Source organism: Mirounga leonina, unplaced genomic scaffold (assembly GCF_011800145.1).
Source record: "Mirounga leonina isolate KUSES-001 unplaced genomic scaffold, KU_Mleo_1.0 Mir_154, whole genome shotgun sequence".
NCBI lineage: Eukaryota > Metazoa > Chordata > Mammalia > Carnivora > Phocidae > Mirounga > Mirounga leonina.
Window position 1 is genome coordinate 35911440 of NW_023270389.1, and position 9250 is coordinate 35920689.

Here is a 9250-nt window from a genome sequence, read left to right on the forward strand (position 1 = left end):
CTGACGAAGCTGGAGGAGAAGAATTACAGGCCTCTCCAGTCTCTCTTCCCTGGCGGTTTAACCTTCACCTCGTGAAATGCATGGAGGTCTTGGGCCAGACAGAGAAAATAACTTCCTGAAGTATGTGATTTCCGCCTAGCCAAGCATCATTGTCAGAGCAGTGACGCCATGTTGGGGCTGGACAGCCAAATTCTAGACCCACTTAGGCCAGTGATGTTCCTGGGGGACACTGGCTGGCCCAGACTCAGACCCCATTTGGCTGCAATTTCCATAACGACAACAACAAAAGCCTAAAACCACCTGCTATGACCACTCAGAAGATGTAATAGAAGGAAAGTGCTCAGAAGACAGATGGCCAGGCACTCATGGTCTCCACTTCTTGGTCATCCTCCCCCTGGGAATCCCCTTGCCCATAGTTCTGAGCCAGGGTCCTCCTCTTGGCCCACACCCACCCATTATGGTCAGCCATCTCTCCCTCCTTCCTCCCTCCTTCCCGCGTCATACTGCGTCTCTGCCCAGTGTCTGGGCCTCCCAATTCAACCCCAGTCTGTGCGTGTGCCTTGCCACCCCTAAACCACGTCCCCGCACCATAATCCTAATCAGCAGCAGCATTACTGAATGCTTACTCGGAGCCAGGTGATGGGCCACCCACTGTTCCCTTATTGTATTATATTTAATCCTCACAACAACTCTGAGGTGGGTACCATCACCAGCCCCATTTTACAGCTGAGGAAACAGACGAGGAGTGGTAAGTGATATAACTGAGATTCAGATCCCGAAAGTTGGACTGCAGATCCTGTCCTTTTGCCAATTAATTCCACTCCTCACTGTCAGTATTTTCTTTCATCCTCAAATCTCCCCTCTTCCACAAAGGGAACAGGAGGTGGGAAGGGCCTCTTCCAGACTCACTCAGCCTGAAGGACTGACCGTGAGGTGTGAGGAGCCGTCCGCTGAGGGCGGGCCATCACCCCTTCCCTTGTGTGCAAGAGATGCAAACAACTTCTAGTGTTTGCAGAAGCAAAATGCAGCATGGAGAATACAATCTACGACAAAATAAGCAAAGCATTTGAAAATCAAATAAAAATGACCTTTGCTTTAGCCACTCTTTGGAATTATGTGCACCTGGGCCTAGTGACTCAGAATGTGGGTGACAGGTGCTTAATGACTTAATCAGAACCACAATCAGGGCTGGATAGGACCTCACACACCACTTTGTCCAACTTCTTGATGTTACAGATGAGGAAACTGAGGCCCACAGAGGGGGAGGAGCGTCCTCTGGGCCTTACCGCCAGGAAATGGCGGCCTGAGCGGGGAACCAGCGGCTCTCCTGAGCTCGGACCATGCCTCTTAGCAAGGAGATGGAAGGTAGCAAAGGCACTAGGAAGTCTTACTAAGCCTAGCGGCCCCTTCTCACCACACCACCCGGGTCCTTGCTGTGACTTCCATTTTATGGATGAGGAAACAGGCTCAGTGGAAGAGTCTGGACACCAAGGAGGTCCCGAACTGGCGTTTCCTAGTTTCTCCCCCTACCATCTATTGGACGGACACATACTGCAGCCAAGTTACGTCGGGCACCACACAGAAGGATGGGGCTGAAGGGAAGCCCAGTCCTGTCTCCCTGGGAATTCACGGTCCTGGGAAACAACAGGTGTTGGGGTGGGGGGCAGGGACGCTGTGCTGGGACAGGCATCAGAAGGCACTGAGGTCACTTCTCTATATACATTGTTTCTTGACCAAGGTGCGAGAGGAGTCTGGCAGGTGTGGGCAAGGACGGCCATGCCCAGAAGGGGTGGGAGGGGGCGCCAGGTAATCAGTGGCTGGGCCGGGGTAGTGAGGTGTCTATCGCCAGGGACCAGGCCTTCGCCCCTGCTGGGCACACAGCCAGCCAGCCCACAATGAGGCAGGCGGGCATCTACCCCGGCTTGACCCAGACTCTGCTCCCGGAGAGAGCTATTTACATCCAGAACTGTTCAAGGACAGGGACAGCACAAGCAATTCCTGGCAGTAAAACCCAAGCCCAGCTCTGCTCCACTCCCGCACTCTGTTTTCATATGGTCAATAAAGTGGCTGCCCGATCCACGTTCTCGGCAGTAGAGCTGAGGTCTGAGTGTTCAGCCGGGAAACCAGCTGACCGCACCGGGGGGGAGAAGTGACTGCCTCCCTAGGTTGCAGGGCATCATGCGCGTTGGCGAGAGCCCTCCGCTGCCCTACTCTCCGGACAGAAGAGGACTCCGAATGCCTCGTGCCCCCTCTACCCTCACTCCAGAGCCACTGGTGCTGCCTTCTCCCTCCCCCATGCCCGTTTCCATTGATTCAAATCCCACCTCTTCAGCAAAGGCCTGAGCAATGCCACTTCTTCCAGGAAGCCTTCCTTGAGCCTCCCAGCCAGAGGCACTCAGCCCTCTTCCGAACACAACGTGATCTAAAGCCTGCTCTAATAATAAAAAATGCTTTCTGCCCTGACATTACTCTTTTATGTAAATATCTGAATGTCCCCCCAAATTCACTAGCCCCCCAGGGCAGGATTCACGTCCGATTCATTTCAGCATCCCTCACAGGGCTAAGCGCGGTGCTAGGCACCCAGCGGGAGCCCAGCAAATGTCTCCTGAATGAACGAACACAACATTCTTGCCCACACACGTGAAAGACACACAAGGCTGGCAGGCAGGTGCCTTGGGGTGCCCTCACTTGTTCCCCTCCTTTTCCTGCTCCCCTGGATGGAAGTTTTTGCTTTTCTCGGTGAATCATTTATATCAAATGTGTGCAATGGGTGGTAGCTGGAGAAAGAAAGATTGTTGTCTAAGCATCAGATATTCTCAAGCCTGGAAAAATCAGGCGACTGCTCCCCTGGAAGGACCCAAAGGTTCACTGCGGCCCTTTGGGGAAAGAGCAGGGACTCTTGAGAGGAGGGTGGGGTTGGAAGAAGCTGGATGTGGGGGTGGCTGGACGGATTCCAAGAGAAGGGACCCCGCAACCAGCACAGCGCCCTGGAGGCGAGCCCTGCACACGTCCAGCCGGCCGTGTGCCCCGAGAGCTGACACCGAGACCGCACGGTAGCCTGGAGCAGACAGGAGCTGATGAGCCCCTGCCCCCAGCGCCCGGCCCAGAGCACACAGCCCGGGCGGAGGACTGCTCAGAGACTCTCGCTGTCTGGGAATCCTGAGCCTCCAAAGTAGAACAGACCCTTTCTATGCCTGCAGGTTGAACGACACAGTGCCCAGCACCAGATCTCCCATTTACACGGTCACAGCTCATTAACAGCTTCGCTAATAGTTCCAGCCTCCATGAACTGACTGTTGACATTTGCTGATCACTCTAGGGCTACGTTCAACTCTTTCACTCTGGCAGAGTGATGGGACTTATCCACCAAGGGGGAAGGATTCCACCCACCCATTCTCCCAGGCACTCACCCATTCAGACACAGGCTGAAATCGGGGGGGCTTGAATGGGATCAACTTAGTTTCTGTGAAAGTTTCCTGCCAGGTTAGAACCTCTGGTCTAATTGCAGTGCTCGGATTCCCAATTCCAAAATAGAAAGTCTCTGTCTGGTTATGTTAGTCTCCAAATGCCTCCCACCAGCACGATTCTGGGTTCCCCAGGAGGGAGGACGAGGGTTGAGGAGGAATTTGTGTTTGAGGCCCACAGCCAGGGGCTGGAGGAGTGCCTGGCAGGGGTGTGCAGACTAAAGATACTCTGGTACTTCTCATGCTTTTATACATGGGGAACAAAGGCGTAAATAACTCAAAATGATAAAGCCCATCCACTTGGAAAGTTCTGGCCAGTCAAGGGTGTGGATTCAAGCTCTAGGAGCTCACTTGACTCAAATCTCCCAAACCCCACCTCGTTGTGGCCATGATCCTACACGGCCATCTCTCAAGTGCACAGACAGCTGGAGAAGAGTGTGGGAGACCATTATGGGTTGAATGATGTCCTCAAAAATTCATCTGCTGAAGTCCTAACCTTTCGTACCTCAGAAGGTGGGCTTCTTTGGAAGCAGGATAGCAGCAGATGTAATTAGTTAAGATGAGATCATGCTAGAAGAGGGTGGGCCCCCAATCCAATATGACAAGTGTCCTTATAGAAAGGGGACATCTGGACATAGAGACGGATCTGCACACAGGGAGAGTGCCACATGAGGATGAAGGCAGAGATCAGAGTGATACAGCAGAAGCCAAGGAACACCAAAGAATTCCACCAACCACCAGAACCAGGAGAGAGGCCTGCAACAGATTCTCCCTCACAGCCCTCGGAAGGAACCAACTCTGCTGACACCTTAATCTCGGACCTCTAGCCTACGAGACTGTGAGACAATGCATTCCTGTTACTTAAGTCACCCTGGCTGTGGTATTTCGTAATGGCAGCCTGAGCAAATTAATATAGAGACCTGGTCTTGGGCTGACCGTGATATCATGAAGCTAAGTTAACTAAGGGTCAGACCCATAATCTTATTAGTTTAAGAAACGTATATAGAGAAAGCTAGAGGTAGATGGATGGATGGAAGGGTAGGTAGATAGGTAATGATAGATGGATGGAGAGAGAGATAGAAGAACAAATAGTAGGTGATGGGTAGATGGATGGATAGATAGATGGATGGGTGATAGACACACAGATGATGGATGGATGGATAGATGGATGGGTGGATGGATAGTTGGGAAAATAGATGATAGATAGACAGATATCCAGGCAGACAGATTGACAGATGACAGATAAATAGATGGATCTAACTAGTGTATAGAAATAGTGCCTGGGCCCTCCCCAGCCCAGCAGCCCTCCCACGCGGGGCTGGAGAAAGCCCTGCTGTGTGGGCGGCTGAGCGTTGGAGAAGCATCACACGAGAAGAAAATGGGGATCTACATGGCACAATCACTATGGCAATTAGCCCCCCTGAACGCCCTGTGGTCAAGATACCCTTATCCCCATTTTACAAAATAGGAAGATGAAGCCCAGAGAGGTTAAGTCCTTTGTCTAACACCACAGGGCTAGTAAGAAGCAGGGCTGGGATTCATACTCAGGCCTGCCTCGCCTCAAACACTGGGTCCTTTTGTCACACCTGCTGCTTTGCACAAACCCTGCCCTCAGTGACCCCATGTTCAAATAAAGGAGCTCGAAAGACCTGACCCATGAGCCAGAACTGCTTAGAGGGGGAAATGCTGTGTCTTCAATCGCTGTAATCCAGGCCAGCCCGTCCTCACCAATCAGGGGGCATCATGAGGCCCCTACCCTCTGCGCCATGAGTCCAACCTGCTTCCCTACAAAGTACTGGCTCCAAACACCAGCCTCAGGCTACGCATCTGGCCGCTCCCGCATTCGGCTGTCCTGCGGAGGTTCGGCCTCAGTCTGCCTTTCTGGTCCCAGAATCTCCCTTTGCTTTGGCTGCTCTAGTTCCTGGCCCATGGAACTCACCACTCTTAGCCAAGCTAGCCTTAAGCATCGGTTCTGGGGCTGGCAAGCCCCACCTCCTCCATGGCGGAGGGAGAGGAGGCCAGACACTATGGCTGATACAAAGGCAATCATACCTGCTGGGCAATCACACCAGGGCCCCGCTAAGATGTATGTAAATGTCTTCGAGTCTTGGGAGCTTCAGAGGGCTGGTGGAGGTACCCTCTTCAGGGGCCCAGGCCTGGTTCCCTTTCATGTCCCCAAATTACACTCCCATTCCCAGGACTGGACCTGACAGGGGCACATTAGCTATAGCCCTGGGCCTGGAGAACCTGGCTTCTATCTCACGTGGTCCTTCTACGCCGCTCTTCTTCGAGGTTCCCAAGCACACCAGATGCTGTAGCCTCTGAGACGCCTTCATGCTGTTCCTCTGGCTGAGGGGCCTTTCCTCCACCTCTTTGCCCTACTCTACTGGCAGGGCCCAGCTCAGATGGCATCTCCTCTGGACTCATCCCACACCGGGGCTGGGTGTCCCTCGGTTATGTCTCTTTATCACCCAGCAGTACTCATCGGGGTACTCCTTAAGCTCATGGTCATGTGCTCGTCTGAGGCCCTCACCAGCTTGGGATCTGGACCAGTAGGATCTTCGCCTGCCTTGCTCACGCCACACCTCTGCACACAGTAGTGGAAGGATAAGCAATTGTGAAGGATCCCATGACCAAGGCCATAACGGGCCAGTTAAGTTTCTCCAGAGGAAGCCCCTGAGCCCCAGGCCTAGAAGTTGTCCCCACAAATGTTGTTGTCCATCAGGGCAGAAGGGCAGCTTCTCGGGACCACCTTGGGTCCCAACAGGATTCAGAGTCCATAGTACTCACTCAGACCGTGAGCCAGGAGTCTACTCAAAGCTCAGCCCTGGAACACCATGAAGTCTAGCCAAGAGCACAGACCAGCATGAAGCAGACACAAAAAAACTCTACCATTCAACCAGTGACGCTAAATCTCCAGGATCCATGAAAGGAATGTAGTCATGCTATGTCAATCACAGGCGACATTTGCTTGTCCTTAAAAGTACAACTCACATGGGACGCCTGGGTGGTGCAGTTGGTTAAGCATCTGGCTTTTGGTTTTAGTTCAGGTCATGATCTCAAGGGTCATGACACTGAGCCCTGGGTCAGTCTCCATGTTCAGTGTGGAGTCTCCTTGACATTCTCTCTGCCCTTCCCGCTCATGCTCTCTCTCTCTCTAAAATAAATAAAATCTTTAAAAAATGTACAATTCACAGATAAAAATAGAACTTCTATGAGCTAAATGTAAAACCGAGGCCAGGGTCATTCAGCCCATGTGAAATTTTCACATTAAATCAACACTTCCTTGGGGGCTGCTTCCTGACACTTGAAAGCATAAGTTTGACTGGCTTAGGGCTGAGAGAGAAAGTGGGGACAGAGAGTCCTCATAGCAGCAGGAGGAAGAGGAGGAGGAGGAGGAGGAGGAAGAGGAAAAGAAAGAGAAAGAAAGAAAGAAAGAAAGAAAGAAAGAAAGAAAGAAAGAAAGAAAGAAAGAAAAGAAAAGAAAAGAAAAGAAAAGAAAAGAAAGGAAAAGAAAAGAAAGGAAAAGAAAAGAAAAGAAAAAAGAAAAGGAAGGAAGGAAGGAAGAAAAAGAAAGAAAGAAAGAAAGAAAGAAAGAAAGAAAGAAAGAAAGAAAGAAAGAAAGAAAGAAAGGGAGGGAGGGAGGAAGGAAGGAAGAGGGAAGGAGGAAGAAAGAAGAAGAGGGAAAGGGGAAGGGAAAGGATAAGGGGAGGGAAGGGAGAATGGGGGAGGGGAGAGGAAGGAGAAGAAGAAGAGGAAGAAGAAGAAGAAGAGAGAGAATATATATGTCTTACTGCTATTTCCAGATCTGTTTGGCCCAGAGTCTGTCCTTTGCAGTATTCAAGGGAAGCTTTGGTGCCGGACCTATTTTTTTCTGATTTTTCCCTTGGCCGACTTGGCTGTCCATTCCTCCAAAACCAGTGCTTAATGAAGCAGGAGGTGAGGCCCCAACGGCGGCAGTTCTCACACAGTTTCATCTTCGCAGCAGACTTACCTTGGCTTGCCTGCAGCACTAAGTCCTATTCAGCGCCTGTGACCCTCACAGAGCCCTGGCATTCGAGCCTGTGAGCCCGAGGCCCAGAACCAGTGGCTTGAAGCGGTTGTGAACAGTGTTTCCTCCCTCCCATCCTGCAGCAAAGCCAGTGGCCTCCCCTCTGCCTCGCTCCCCTGACACTTGCTCAGATAACTATTTACGCATCCTTCTCACCCCACCTTCTCCATCAGGAGGCGAGCTATTATGCAGGCAATATTCCTTTAGTTTGGGTTTGCTCCTGTGTTTGCCAATTTATTTTATTTATCTTTCAAGACTATTTCTCCACCTCGGTTCAAAAGCCAACTGATTTAAATGTGCGGTTTTTTTTTTTTTTTTTTTTAGATGCATAGAACCAACAAAATAAATGATAATATTAGCAAGAAAATGAGAACAGGAAAATAAAGGTCATAAATGAGATACAGTTACAAGCCAGCAGCAAAGCTTTAACATGCCATCACTCAGACTCTGAGTCTCCTAGAGGCCAAGCAAAGATAGCAATATGATCTGACCAACTGGGAGTGTCCAGTACCTCACAAAGAGATCACCAAGTGTCCACATAAGGCATTCAGCACTAAAGATGCACTTCTGCTCTGGCTTTCAGGAATGTGGTCTGCTCTCTGCTTTCTTCCATAAATATTAAATGAGCATCTTCTAATTGCCAGGTCTCTAGGCTCTGGGGGTAAAATATGTATCAAGCTGTGATCCTTTCCCCTGCTCTCCATAAAGAAATAGATTTGCCCCCCTAATTGTGCTCGGCTTTGGGTGGAGAGTTTTTGCCCAGAGGTGTGGGAAGTTAGGGAAGTGGTTGTCGGGAAGAAGAGACCTAGAGTCTTAGCTTTTCTCTTTTCTCAGCCTGCAATGCCCCACCCTTCACTTGCTGCCCAGAGGAGTCCTCATCCTTCACAGTCCAACTCAAATGTCACCTCCTGCAGGAAGCCTTCCCATATATTCCCAGGCTGAACAAATTGTTCCCATGGCACATGACGAGTGATTCAACTTAGCACTTGTTTCATTTTTCGCTCTGGCATGGACTTTCCTGCTTTGTATGCTCAGGGGACAGCCCGGGCCCAGGCACGTAGGCCATAATCAGTATACATCTGCTTGTGTTGTACTAAAGATCACCTACAAATAGGAAGTTCAGAGGTCAGACACCCAGCAGTTGGTTTCCTTCGTGACCAAGGCAGCTGTGAGTACAGCTAGCGGGAATTCAGCCCCCACAAATCAGACCGGGTCCTGGGAGCCTCCACAGCCTAGAAGGGCTCACACATTCCCCTGCCACTCAGGAGGGCGGCTTCTCATGCCCGTCCTAACCAGAAGGGTGTGAATAGCCATATTTTTCTCTAACCGACCAACCACTGTGAGAAGCAAGGGACAGAGAGGCCTTGTCTTGTCTGAGGTGTGGGAGGGGGCACGGAGGGCACAGAGAGAGCTCAGGCTGGGGAGCTGCGAGGGGACTGTAATTCCACGTCTGTGTAATGGCTAGTTGCGTGAGCTTGTGTGTGGCTGTGTACGTGGCCAGGTGTGTGCTTGTGTGTGTGCTTGTGTGTGGCTGTGTGTGTGGCTGTGTGTGGTTGTGTGTGGCCGTGTGTGGTTGTGTGTAGCTATTTGTGTGGCTGTGTGTGGCTGTGTGTGTGGCCGTGTGTGTGGCTGTGTGTGGTTGTGTGTGGCCTTGTGTGTGGCTCTGTGTGTGGCTGTGTGTGTGGCCATGTGTGTGGTTGTGTGTGGCCTTGTGTGTGGCCGTGTGTGTGGCTGT

At 51.3% G+C, this 9250-nt stretch overlaps 1 protein-coding gene across 1 annotated transcript in view; it reads right to left on the reverse strand.

Annotated features, from left to right (window-relative positions):
- Window positions 1–9250, reverse strand: part of KCNH1 (potassium voltage-gated channel subfamily H member 1) — a 364126-nt gene that overhangs the window by 24226 nt on the left and 330650 nt on the right. The gene's annotated exons all lie outside the window — the stretch shown is intronic.